Below are 12,053 nucleotides of genomic sequence, written 5' to 3'. Positions count from 1 at the left end.
AGACCGGGCGAACCTCCGCTGTGTGATCAGATTGTCTCAGAATGGGCCGTTTGCATGCAGATACACCTGGGTGTAAAAAAAAAAAAATGGAGGACGTCAGCGGGCTTGTGTGTGCGTGTGCATGCACGTGTGTTTATTTTCGGAGAACGTCGGAGCACATCACCGAAGTCTGCGCTCAGGTGATGTTTCGGCTAACGCTGGCCGCTTTGGTGCAGGCGAGCACAGGCCCAGAGAGTGTTTTATAGCACTGCAGCCCGCTGCTTCCTCACAGCACACTGATGTGCAGAGCCCCAGAGTCTGAATGTGGGAACGCTGCGAGCGTCAGACGCAGAATTGATGCTTTCAACAAATATACTCAGGTTTCACCTAATAGGCTGGCAGGGTTAGAACCCCAAAGAGAGGTATTAATAATGTAAACACAGAAATCCACACATACAAGGAGTCTGCAAAAGGCAGCGCACATGTTTTACTGGTCCAAGAGTCATCCTCTTTCTAATAAGATGTCAGTGACATCTTTAGCATATTGCTGTCTCTTCCTATCCCTCTCTTTCTCTTTCTCTCTCTCGGGGGTTGGATTAACTGGGACAAACACAAATGGAGCCTCACGGGTTAAAGCAATCAGGCCTCAGAAGTCCTTGAGCATGCAATTACTCTAAACTGCTTGGGGAGGGAACTGGAGTGGCCAGCACAGCACAGTGAAACAGATCAATGCTCACTCCTCTTTCACAGCAACCACTCGGCCCATGTCAGAATTATAAATCCAGCACATGGACATTGGGTTTCTAGTCAAAAACATGTCACCTTTCAAGACACATCACAGAGGAATAACTGAAATGAAGTGAACACAGAAATCCGCTTTCAGACTTGATGGCAGGATAAGCCAATAGTCTGCTGGTTGTAGCTACAGACTGTATATGACGATGGATGAATCCTCCGTTACATCAGCCTGGGATCCCTGGCTATGAAGCTCAGCTTGAATGCTCTGGATCTCGTCCTCTTGGCGATGCTTGACTCCAGGTAATTGAAAAACGGGCAGATGTGAAGCACGACCAGGCTGTAAACATGTTCATTTCTGCTACAACTTTGCAACAACATTTTAACATGGAGGTGTTTATGGATTGAATCGCTCTTGGAGACAGACTCAAGTGGCCATTCGAGGAACTGCAGTTTTTCAAAGTTGGGCTACAGCACCATATGAGAGCGCGGTGGCTGGTCTAATCTTTGGCAAGAAAGTGCGCTTTGCAGAATGTCAAACTTTTTAAGACATTATCTGTTTGACAAAATAATCGTGAAAACATAATAATGGCTATGTTACACTTAGCCATGTTATGTCATTAAAATGGACAGGCTGCCAAATAGACTTTGTGTTACAATCAGCTTTGAGGTCAAAAACAGACCCAATTGCCTTAGTTTCAGCTTGTTATTTGGGATCTACTACAACCGGGATGACTGAGAACCTTCACAGACACAGACATTGCTGTTAATACGCCGTCAGAAAACTGCACTGATGAGCACACCTCGACATAATACCTGCAACCCAACAAAAATGTGATTTGAGAGGATGCAGCATTCAACTTAACATATTCTTGCCACCATTCTCTCTTCTCGCTGGGAGAGTGGTTGAGCTTCATCACAGGAACAACCCACTGGAATGACTGTTAACGTCACCTCTGTGGCACAGAACTAGGCCCGACCTCTGACCTTCACATAGACCGACTGATAGCGGTGGAGGACAGAGGAGATCCAACACAATCAGCCCTGCTCTTCTAAAAGCCATGCGCACACACACACACACTAAACACACTCACTTTAACAGTGCAAGTCGCCTGTTTGACAAGAGTGAACTAACCCCATCAGGATGTTTGTCCACACCGAGAACACCTTTCTACCACCTCCTTCGACTGAGGACGTGACTTGGGGTTAGCTATTAGAGACGACCCTATTGTGAGAGCTTTAACAGAGGCAGTGCAGGTCAATCACTTAAAACAAGTATGACAAACAGGATGAAACTGAAGGGGAATCCAGTCAGTGGAAATGACAGAGAAAATCATGTTTATGCAAAGTTAAATAGTGTTTACTCTAGAGTCTGTCCCACGGGCTGCAATGTAAGGAGACAGAAATTTCACAAATTCCATGGAACAGAGGGCAAAGGGGAAATCATACACCCAGTGTTTCCTTTATATTATTCTGCGTGTTTTATATGGAAGGCACGAGCCTATGTGTTTCGCCGACGAAATGTTCTGAGATAATATTTTTCCACACTAAAAATCACAGCTCCGGGGAAGGCAGTGCAGTGTGGCTGCTTGATTGGTTTGTTCTACAGTGGAATTTCTCAACAACCAGTGAATGGTGCGCCTTCAATTTAATATATGGCCCTGGATTTTTTCAGTCCACACTAACAAGTGGTCAACTTTATTTATCTGACATCCTCTATGTCTTTGAAGGTTCTTTGAAGGTTCCGTCATTGAGGTCAAGGACTATCCCAAAACAACATAGCTGAAATTACGACAACAGGGCAAGATCGGTTTCTTCAAATGGTTTTTTAAGAAACACAATAAATCCAGTTGTCCCTGGGCAATGAATCCTAATCAGTACACAGAGGATCATTCGTGTTCCCCATGGGTATACAGAAATATTTGGACAGTGACACAATCTTCATGATTTGGGCTCTCCATGCCACCACATTGGATTTGAAACGAAAGGACTGAGATGAAATAGAAGAGCAGACTTTTAGGTTTAATTCAAGTTGTTAAACAAACATATCCTATGAAACGTTAAGGAATAACAACCATTTTTAAACAAAGTCTCCTTATTTCAGAGGCTCTAAAGTAATTGGACAAATTACCATGGATAAAATGATAATTTTTTAAGTATTGTTGAGAATCGTTTGTAGCCAATGACTGTCTGAAATCTGGAACCTGGGGTCATCACCAAACACTGGGTTTCCTCCTTCGTGATTATTTGCCAGGCCTTTACTGCTACTGTCTTCAGTTATTGCCTGTTTGTGGGTCTTTCTGCCTTAAGTTTTGTGTTAAGTAGAAGCCCTGCATGCCCATGCATTACACTGCTTCCACCATGTTTTTTAGAAGATGTGGTGTGCTTTGGACTGTCAGCTGTTCCCAACCTTCTGCATACTTTGTTCTACTCATCATTCTGGTACAGGCTGATCTTAGTGTCATCTGTCCAAATAACGCTGTCCTAGAACTGTGTTGGTGTCTTCTGATGTTTTTTTTTTGTTTTTGTGTTTTTTTTTGTTTTTTTTTCTGGTCTTATCTTATCTGGCCTTTCTATTTCTGAGACTGATAAATAGTTTGCACCTTGTGGTGAACCCTCTGTATTAACTCACAAAGTCTGCCAACGGGTTCCCATCTGTCTGTTTATTGTAGACTTAGATACTGATAGACCTACTCTCTGGAGAGTGCTCTTCACTTGGGTGGATGTAGTGAAGGAGTTTTCCTCACATAGAAAGGATCCTGAGATCATCCACTACTGTTGTCTTCACTAGACGTCCAGGCCTTTTAGACTTCCCAATTGTCACCACCGTGCTCCTTTTTTTCACAGAATGTAACAAACTGATGATTTGGCCGCTCCTAACATTTCAACTACCTCTCTGGTGAATTTTGTATTTTTTTCAGCCTAAGGGTGGTGATCTCCTTTGGCTGCATGTTGTGGGTTCACAGCAACACAATCACGGCTTCTAAATGCAAATGCCACACCTGTAATCAGCTAAAAACCTTTTACCTGCTTAAATAATGAAGGATTAATGAGGGAATGGCCCGTGCAGCCTATGAAACAGCTTTTGAGTCCCTTGAAAAAGAGGTGGCTTCATATCAAAGAGTTTTAATTCCTAACGCTTTATACTCTCAGCCCATACTGATTGTATAATTGTATCTTGAACATAAACAGCTAATATAACAAAACTTGTGTCTGTGTCCAAATATATGTGGAGCTGACTGTAAATGCAATCTTTGCTGATTCCTATACATGTTCCTCTACAGCCACCCAGAGGTCCAGTTTTTCACTTATCTGGTTAAACATTTTACCCTTCAATAGATTTGAACAAAATTGTCTCCAGATTTGCAGATAAATCCAAACGGTCGCCTGGTGATCTGCTGAGGTTTTATATAGTGCAACAATGAGATTTCTATTTTTAGTTGAAAAAGATATCTCTATCTTCTACCTTCTAATCTAACTAATCAGATGGATTGTTTTGACATGCGGTGCAGACGTTCATGTTCATCTCGGCTCCTTGAGATAGTTTTGGTAGTCTTGGCCCTTGTCAGGTCTAATTTAGTTTATAACAAAATTCCTGCATGATACTGATAACACATTAAACCAAGATGGCGACTATGCAAACCATTACCTGCGGAACATGAGCATGTTAACTATGCCACTTTGTGCAAATGTATAAGTTGACACCATCATCAAAATCAAAGGACTGCTGCTTAATACAGCCTCATATTCCACCAATTCCAATATTCTTTTGTTTATGTAGGACGCTGGTCAGTTTGCCAGTCAGCAGATGAACAATGCAATGCACTGGTGCTTGTCACACTATAGTACACAAGACGATCAATTAAGCTGAGGTTCACACAGTAAAACTCAATGTTACCATTACAGCATATTGCATTAATTAGACAGACACGTTTGTCTGAGCAAAAAACTTCCAAAAGAACAACAAATTTTGATGTGTGCAAAGTTAATTTGATCAGACGAGAGTTACAAGCATTATAGCTGTTTTCGTAGTATGATAGAAATATACTGTATGTGCATTTAGTTTAAGGGCCACATACCTATCATAACTGATAGATTGATATTAAGTGGGCCGGCCGGCCCAGTAACATGATAGCACATTAACCTATAACTAACAAGAACTCCAGCTGTTTGGCTTTATTTCAGTGTAAAGACGTCTATTTTCACCTCTTTCAATGTAACATACACATACTCAAAAACGCACTCACACAGCAGTGCCACTCCAAACCGTTTTGTCTCGCTGTCGCACAAGATGACTGCATACTTTCCAGTTTCCCACAAAGACAAAATACCACAAGAGTGACAGGGAAAAAAGCTTCTGTCTTCCATAAATATATTACTAGACAATGACAGACTGCTTATTCATAGCTCCTTAGCTGCTGTTAAGGCAGTGGGTTGTGCGACCAGGGACTGGAGGTAGAGAGAAGAGGCTGAACCTCTGGACCCTCTAGAGCCTGGAACTTGGCAGCAGGCCCCGAGGAGAGCGTGTCCTTGTGAAGACCAGTCGTCTAGGGTCCTATAACCCACCACTGCTGCCTGACATCTGGGGCTGTCTAGCTGGGCTGAGGCTGAATGCATGCTGGGTAGTCCAGCACACAGGCACACTGCACACAACAGGGTCAATTCACTTTCACTTTCATCCATTAAGGAGCCTATTAAAAACTAAAACACTTAATCATTAAGTGGCTGATTTTCAACACATTGCTGAGAAAGTTGGTCTTTACACTTGTAATTGGGTGAAAGACAGGACATACAAACACAAACACACACAGAGGATTATTTTGTTTCCCGTAACAACACAGCAGCAGAGATACAGTACCAGGAAGTGCTTAATCTCACCGAGGAGACAGTTCGGTTTTTCAGTTGTTGTTTAAAACTCTGCAAGAATGGCGATGCACAGCAAAGGATCCGCCCTCACCTCCATATTAAAGAAATATAGTGTGAACAACAACGACAGCTACTGTTTTTCTAATGTGTTTTTCTTACGGGATCCAGTGACATCATTGGTTCTCAGAAGAACTACAAGTCTCTGCCTCTTGGTATGCAAGGGTGCCCTAGATGCCTCACAAAGTGGAGACAGCTCAAGGCTGCAAAGTGAATTTGGTCTGTCAACAGATCAAATGTATTGCTTTGACTGACAACAACTACCTTCAACAGTGATTGGATATCCACATGACAACTGTTGAACTGTTGTTCAGAATACCAGACATCCAGTGGTTGGCACCAACGACCTTGAAATAGCACAATTGTCAATAGCACGTTTTATACCCGATGAGAATAAATTGGCCAAATAACAAGCGACATTATTATTTAAGCCAAACCACAAGCATGGATTCAAATATTATTACTATTCAAGAATTGCACCATTATGTATATTTTGTATTTTATGAAATGTAAACATTTCGAGTGAGGAATACTTGAAAATACCGGAGGATTTAATATAGGATGATAAATGTAGCAACAGAAATGAGAACCAGGAGATGAGAAACAGTTCAAAGCATAAATCACCGAACACAAAAATGTATTATCCAGTGTGCCAAAGCGTCAATCACCAGTGATAAACTCGACCGAGAATTAAAAAGCACTCCAGCACTTGATGGCTGCAGCGAGACAAAACGTCAATCCATCCATCCATACTTCCATCCATCCATACTCCAAAGTCAAGCCTGAGAACCTCTAGTCAGGCCTTCAGAGACTAAGCCGCGTGCTCTTTTCCACCATTCCCAGCTTATTTATGGAATGCAGCTTTGTCATATTTTTCCATAGCGCAATTTTCCCCTATAAATAGGCCCGTAAGGCTCAGAGAGTTGGGGTGGGAGTATGAGGGGTCAGTATCTGTTGTAGACACTCATCACTGCCCCCCTCCCTGTCTTGTTCTCCCTCTATTTTTCCAAATATTTGAGCACTGACAAATATAGTGCAACGTCAGGGTGATGGGAACCCGTTGCAAGATCTCTCTTCTAAATCTACCTCCAGTGAACAAAGTTTCCAGCAAGTCTGACCCATTTTTCCACTGACATGGACAAAAACTTCACCCTGGTGTGGGTAGTAACATGTCAACTATTTACAGCTTCTAGATTTACATAAACACTGAGACTGAATACACACGCAATAAATTGGTCTCATACTGTGGCCGGGCCTGTATTATCTGGAGACATAAATGGAATGTGTGTCTGTCTGCGTGATTGTGTGATTGTGTGTGTAAGTCCTTGTATTTTCTCCATGAGTACAATAGATAAAACTGATAGATGAAATGTCTGCTGCGGCATTCCAAATATTAATATAAATAAGGTAATAAATTAATCCTTAATTGGTTGCTCGCTTAGCTGCTGCTTGAAAGAGGCTTTTAGAAATTGAATGAATTCAAATTAATCGCATTTTCTTTTTAATCATGTGCACTTTAACTGATCTTATGTAAACTTTATAGAGCAGAAATTGACCTGGCAGCGTGTCCTGATTCCCCTGATGAACCTAAGTGGATAACAACAATAACAACAAAAAAACATTCAATGAATGCTTGTCTGAGCCTATATCAACTATTAATAGATACTATAATAAAGATGTATTTCTAGGAGCATGGAAGGAAGCTATAATAACCCCTATATACAAAGCAGGTAAACTCCCTGAAGTAGCAAATCACAGGCCAAGTAGAATATTACCTGTTTTGCGCAAAGTAGCAGAGAAACATATAGCAGAGCAACTGATAAGTTGCCTTAATACCATCTCCTTCAGATTGCACACCATGCAGTTTGGTTTTAGATCGAACCATTCAACAGAGACTGCAATATGCTTTCTCCTGGAGAATATTAAATCTAAGCTTCTAAAGAAATCTAAAAGCCTTTGACACTGTGGAGCATGGTGTCTGTCTCACCTTTCTCGGTACAACTTTGCACCTACGAAGTCTTGACATGAAGTCTTGTTCTGAAGGTAGAACTCAGAGAGTAAGCGCAAACGGTGAGCTATTCTCTGCCCTTTGGTGTCCCCCAAGGATCTATACTGAGACCACTGCTGTTTAGTCTTTACAGAAATGACATGGTCATTTATGTTCATACAGCAGCCAAAACAAGTTAACGGCAGTGATGACCCCGGTTGTCCAATGGCGGAAAAACTCACGTCTGCATCTAAATACTAAGAAAACAGTATGCATGATTTTTACTATGAGGTCAATGGATACCGTAACACCTGATGTTGATCTTACATTTTAAATAATAATAATAATAATAATAATAATAATAATAATAATAATTAAAGTTTCACTTGTTGAATTTCCGTTACATCAGATACTCACAACAACAAAAGCAGCAGAACTGCATTTTAAAGCCATTATCAAGTCACATCTGTCATACTGTGTGACTAACTGGGCACAAGCCTCTTGTACAACTCATCTGTACAGTTAGTACCATCAGGCTCTGAAAGTACTGGACAGGAAGACAAATGCTCATCACCATTGTTACAGCATTAAAAACCACAGCCTACTGGGCTGGGATAATTGTGTTAAACTCAAAGATGCCTGTCTTATTCTTAGGATCCTGTATGGCTCGGCTCCTCTGCTTTTGGTCAAACAGCCTTTGCAGTGACAGAATATTCTTCCAGTGCAGCTCAGGGAGCATGACACTACCTTTCTTTTAAAAGAAATTTAAAATCATGGTTGAGAGATGCTCAAGTGTGTGATCATTTGCTCTGAAACTGTAGTGTATTTGTATTTTATTGCATTTGCTGTAATGTATTGTACTGTTTTTTAATTATTTTAGAGCTCATGTCATTAACAGACTGCATATGAAAATTAGCCAACTTGGCTAAACTGGCATATTAACGGAAATGTTTAATTAATCTGAATTGTTTCTGTATATTTTAAACCAATAAATAAACAATTTTAACGTTCTTCATGCCAACACTGATCAAAACTTTTAACCAGATTATAGCAGGAACAGAGCGACGGCTTTCTACAGCCTAAACATGAGCAGATATTCCACAACCATTTACACACTTACATTCCTGCAAACACGAATATATGTTTTTCTTGTCAACTACAAATTAAATCGACAAACTACGTCGTTTGCTATGGCATGCTGAAACATTTGAGAAACAGGCTACAGCAAATAAGAGGACACTCACTTGTAGCAGTTGACAATGTTTATCTTATCTGTTGCGATCTACTTGTTGAGATCTGATTTTCTAATTGCTTTCACGTTGAAAAAGAACGTCTGATTGCGTAGGCAGCTGTGTAGTAGCTTAAATGACTTTTAAAACAGGTATGTTTCATAAAAATGAAATTTATATGAATCTTCTCACACGTACAGGTTGACCCTATAATCTCAACCTCTGCACTTGACTGGTATCCCTAAAGCAGTAATTGTGTTCCTTATTGAGACAGCACTACAGAGAATGAGACATAACAACAGTCTCTCTCTAATTGTCTCAGGCATACCTCATAAAACGTCCATGGCACTTTTTATTCCTGTTCAAGAGAATGGATAAACAGAGAACCGCAGGTGAGGCCTGGGTAATTTAGTGATACCAAAGTGTGAGTAATGTAATGGATTCATTAAGTCTTTCTGAGGCTGAAGCATCTGTTCTTCATTTGCCTTGTATGTAGGGGAAGCTGTGAGAAACAGTGTTTGAACTAAATACTGAGGGTCGTTGAGAGTCAGCAATCAGTCCACCTTGACAATAAAAGTTTGAGGTGTGCCAAGACAGCACTGATAACTACTACGATCTAATTTATGCAGAGTGTTTCTCATCATGATGAGGAAACAGATCCTTACCTCCACAGCGCTCTGCTTTCTAACTGACAAATAGATAGATACACTATAGGGACACTGACCTTTACAGATGAGTGAGACGCAGACAAAGGATTAAATTGTATGTGCACACAGAGACTAAAATGGTCTGATAGATCAATACAACTTCCTTTCCAAAGGTTTATCGTGATGGTCACAAACAATTGTGAGGCGGGGTGGTTCAGTGGTCACAGACACAGTCCTCTGCCTGGTGTCTGCCTGCCCACCTTCACTACAGTGCACCTTAAAACGGTTTCCATGTATCAACACACAACCAGTGTTTGTTCAGTCGCTGAGGTTTTGGTCCCTTTCCCTTCGCTGGCCTTCGGGTCAAACAATACAGGTGGTCTGATATGGACTAATGGAGCTAATGCAGAGAAGTTAAGTCCGCTTCCAGCTCCTAACCATCATTAAGGGGCCTTGATCACAAGATCACTGCTGCTACTAGCCAGCGGTGTTTGACTACACACATACAGTACAGCCGCTCACTCACACACTGCTGGAATGACATTGTTGTTCATTCAGAGAAGCAGCTTGCTGTCGTAGCTGGCTGCGTTTGTTGTTGAAAGGTCCCCTGGGTGGAGATTCCTTTGGGCCTCAGTCATAAGGAGAGGCATCAATGGGAAACCAGTGGGGATACATGAATGGGCCTGTGGTCAGGTGCTGCTTCTCTGTTATGCGAATGTTGCAACTGCTGAATGGTGAGCACGTCACACACGATGACGAGAACTGAGGGTGTTTCAAAAAAATAAATGTAAGCAGAGCTATTTTCTCTTTTCTCGCCAAGGACCTGAATAAATGTGTTAGACGTACACAGCTGCAGACTAGCTGTATTTTCTCCCGTGAAAAAATATCTCAGGACTTTATTCTAGGACTGAAAGCATGAGAACACATCACACCTTATGATTAGTTCACACAGCGGTTGTCTGTTTCTATTTTAAAATGTGTTCAGTGTTTAAAGCACTCCTTAGCCTGCCACTTGTCTAACGCGCTTCAAACCTATGAACTATGATGCTGGTCTATTAGTCTTTTAATCCACTCTATGTAAAGAAGGACTATCACTAAGGTACATCACCACCCGTGTCACGAAGAGTGGTTTGAAGCTCAGTGTGGTGACTATGGTCGTCACCATCATGACTGACTCTAACATGGTGCAGGTACACTCAGCTCATATTAGAATATGAGTCTGATAACACACCATCAGGATTAGGATTTCACTGGGGGGTATGTTTCAACCAAAAAAAAAAAAGAAAAAAAAACTGCATGAAACTGGATAGTCAGACTGGAACTGCAGTTTATTACATTTCTGCATTAGTTTAATTTCACCGCTTATTATTTAAATGTTGTTGTTTTTTATTGTATTTGTGATTTATATCAATCTGCTCCATAACCATCACTAATGAACTTGAACTTTCTTTTAATTGCCTGTAAACCTGTAAAGCACTTTGAATTACTCAGACTTCATAAAAGGTGCTAAACATATAAAAATCTCACTCACATAATCTTTACTATTATGCCTGCTATGCCATCATTACCAACAATATCATATCACGTATCAGTACTGCAGCTAGATTATATGATGCACTCATCATTTGTGACACAGAACGCCAAATGATTACCTGAAAAAAAAAAAAAAAACATTTTTGGCACAGAGTACTTGGAGCTTTAAAACTCATAATTAATGCCTCCATAAAAACAATTAGCCAAGGCAAAATCCTTAAAGCTAGAATGAGCTAAGTACTCAATAAGCTTTGAGAATGTGGAGGAAAACATGGAAGCTGAAAGAATGTCCCAAACTCTAATGTTTTCTGTGTTGCATCCACACGGAACCAGCACATAGTTCACTACTTTTAGCTAAATCACATGAAAAGAATCCCAGTCAAATCCTGAAGTCACCTTTAATATCATAACTTAAAGGGAAACATTAATATGTAAAAAACGCTACATTAGTAGTTCAGATAATGATAATACATGTCTGTGTATGTGTCCATGGGTTGCAACACAGCTCACTAGGGCTAAAGCTTAAAAAGAACAAGGAAGTTGTCCCGGCCCGACACATACGCAGAAATGCTCTGGTCCATAACACACCATATTAGTTTGTATACATCATATACATAATCTAAACAAAGTGCCATACTGACAACATATTTTTAGACCTTTTTTGGGGGGCAGATTTCCAGATTGTAATCTTGCACCAACAGAGCCCGTCACATAAGATGCTGATTGTGACTGTATATGTGAGAGAGAGGAACACACATGGTTAGTCGATAAAGACTACAACCGACAAAACAGCAACTAAACCTTTTCAGTGGCAAAAAGTAGCAAACTGGGTTTCGCCTGCAACAAAACAGCTCCAGCGCCAACTTAATAGCAACATTTGGGCTGGACAGAGCAGTTAGAGGATGGACTGCAGCGGTGAAGTAGCTGCAAAACCATTGATAGTATCCTAACATTCCTAAGAAGCAGAGAGCACGCCTAGTGGTGGGAGTGGGATATTCAACAACAGCTGTAACATTAGTA

General features: G+C 40.9%; 1 protein-coding gene across 1 annotated transcript in view; it reads right to left on the bottom strand.

The window, feature by feature from the left end:
* The window catches only part of cnnm2b (cyclin and CBS domain divalent metal cation transport mediator 2b), a 39,385-nt gene that overhangs the window by 13,079 nt on the left and 14,253 nt on the right, over positions 1 to 12,053 (bottom strand). The window lies entirely within an intron of this gene.

This window comes from Mugil cephalus, chromosome 2 (genome assembly GCF_022458985.1).
Source record: "Mugil cephalus isolate CIBA_MC_2020 chromosome 2, CIBA_Mcephalus_1.1, whole genome shotgun sequence".
In the NCBI taxonomy this organism is placed as follows: domain Eukaryota; kingdom Metazoa; phylum Chordata; class Actinopteri; order Mugiliformes; family Mugilidae; genus Mugil; species Mugil cephalus.
Note: the sequence above shows the minus strand (reverse complement) of the source record. Positions and strands in the feature narration are given on the sequence as shown.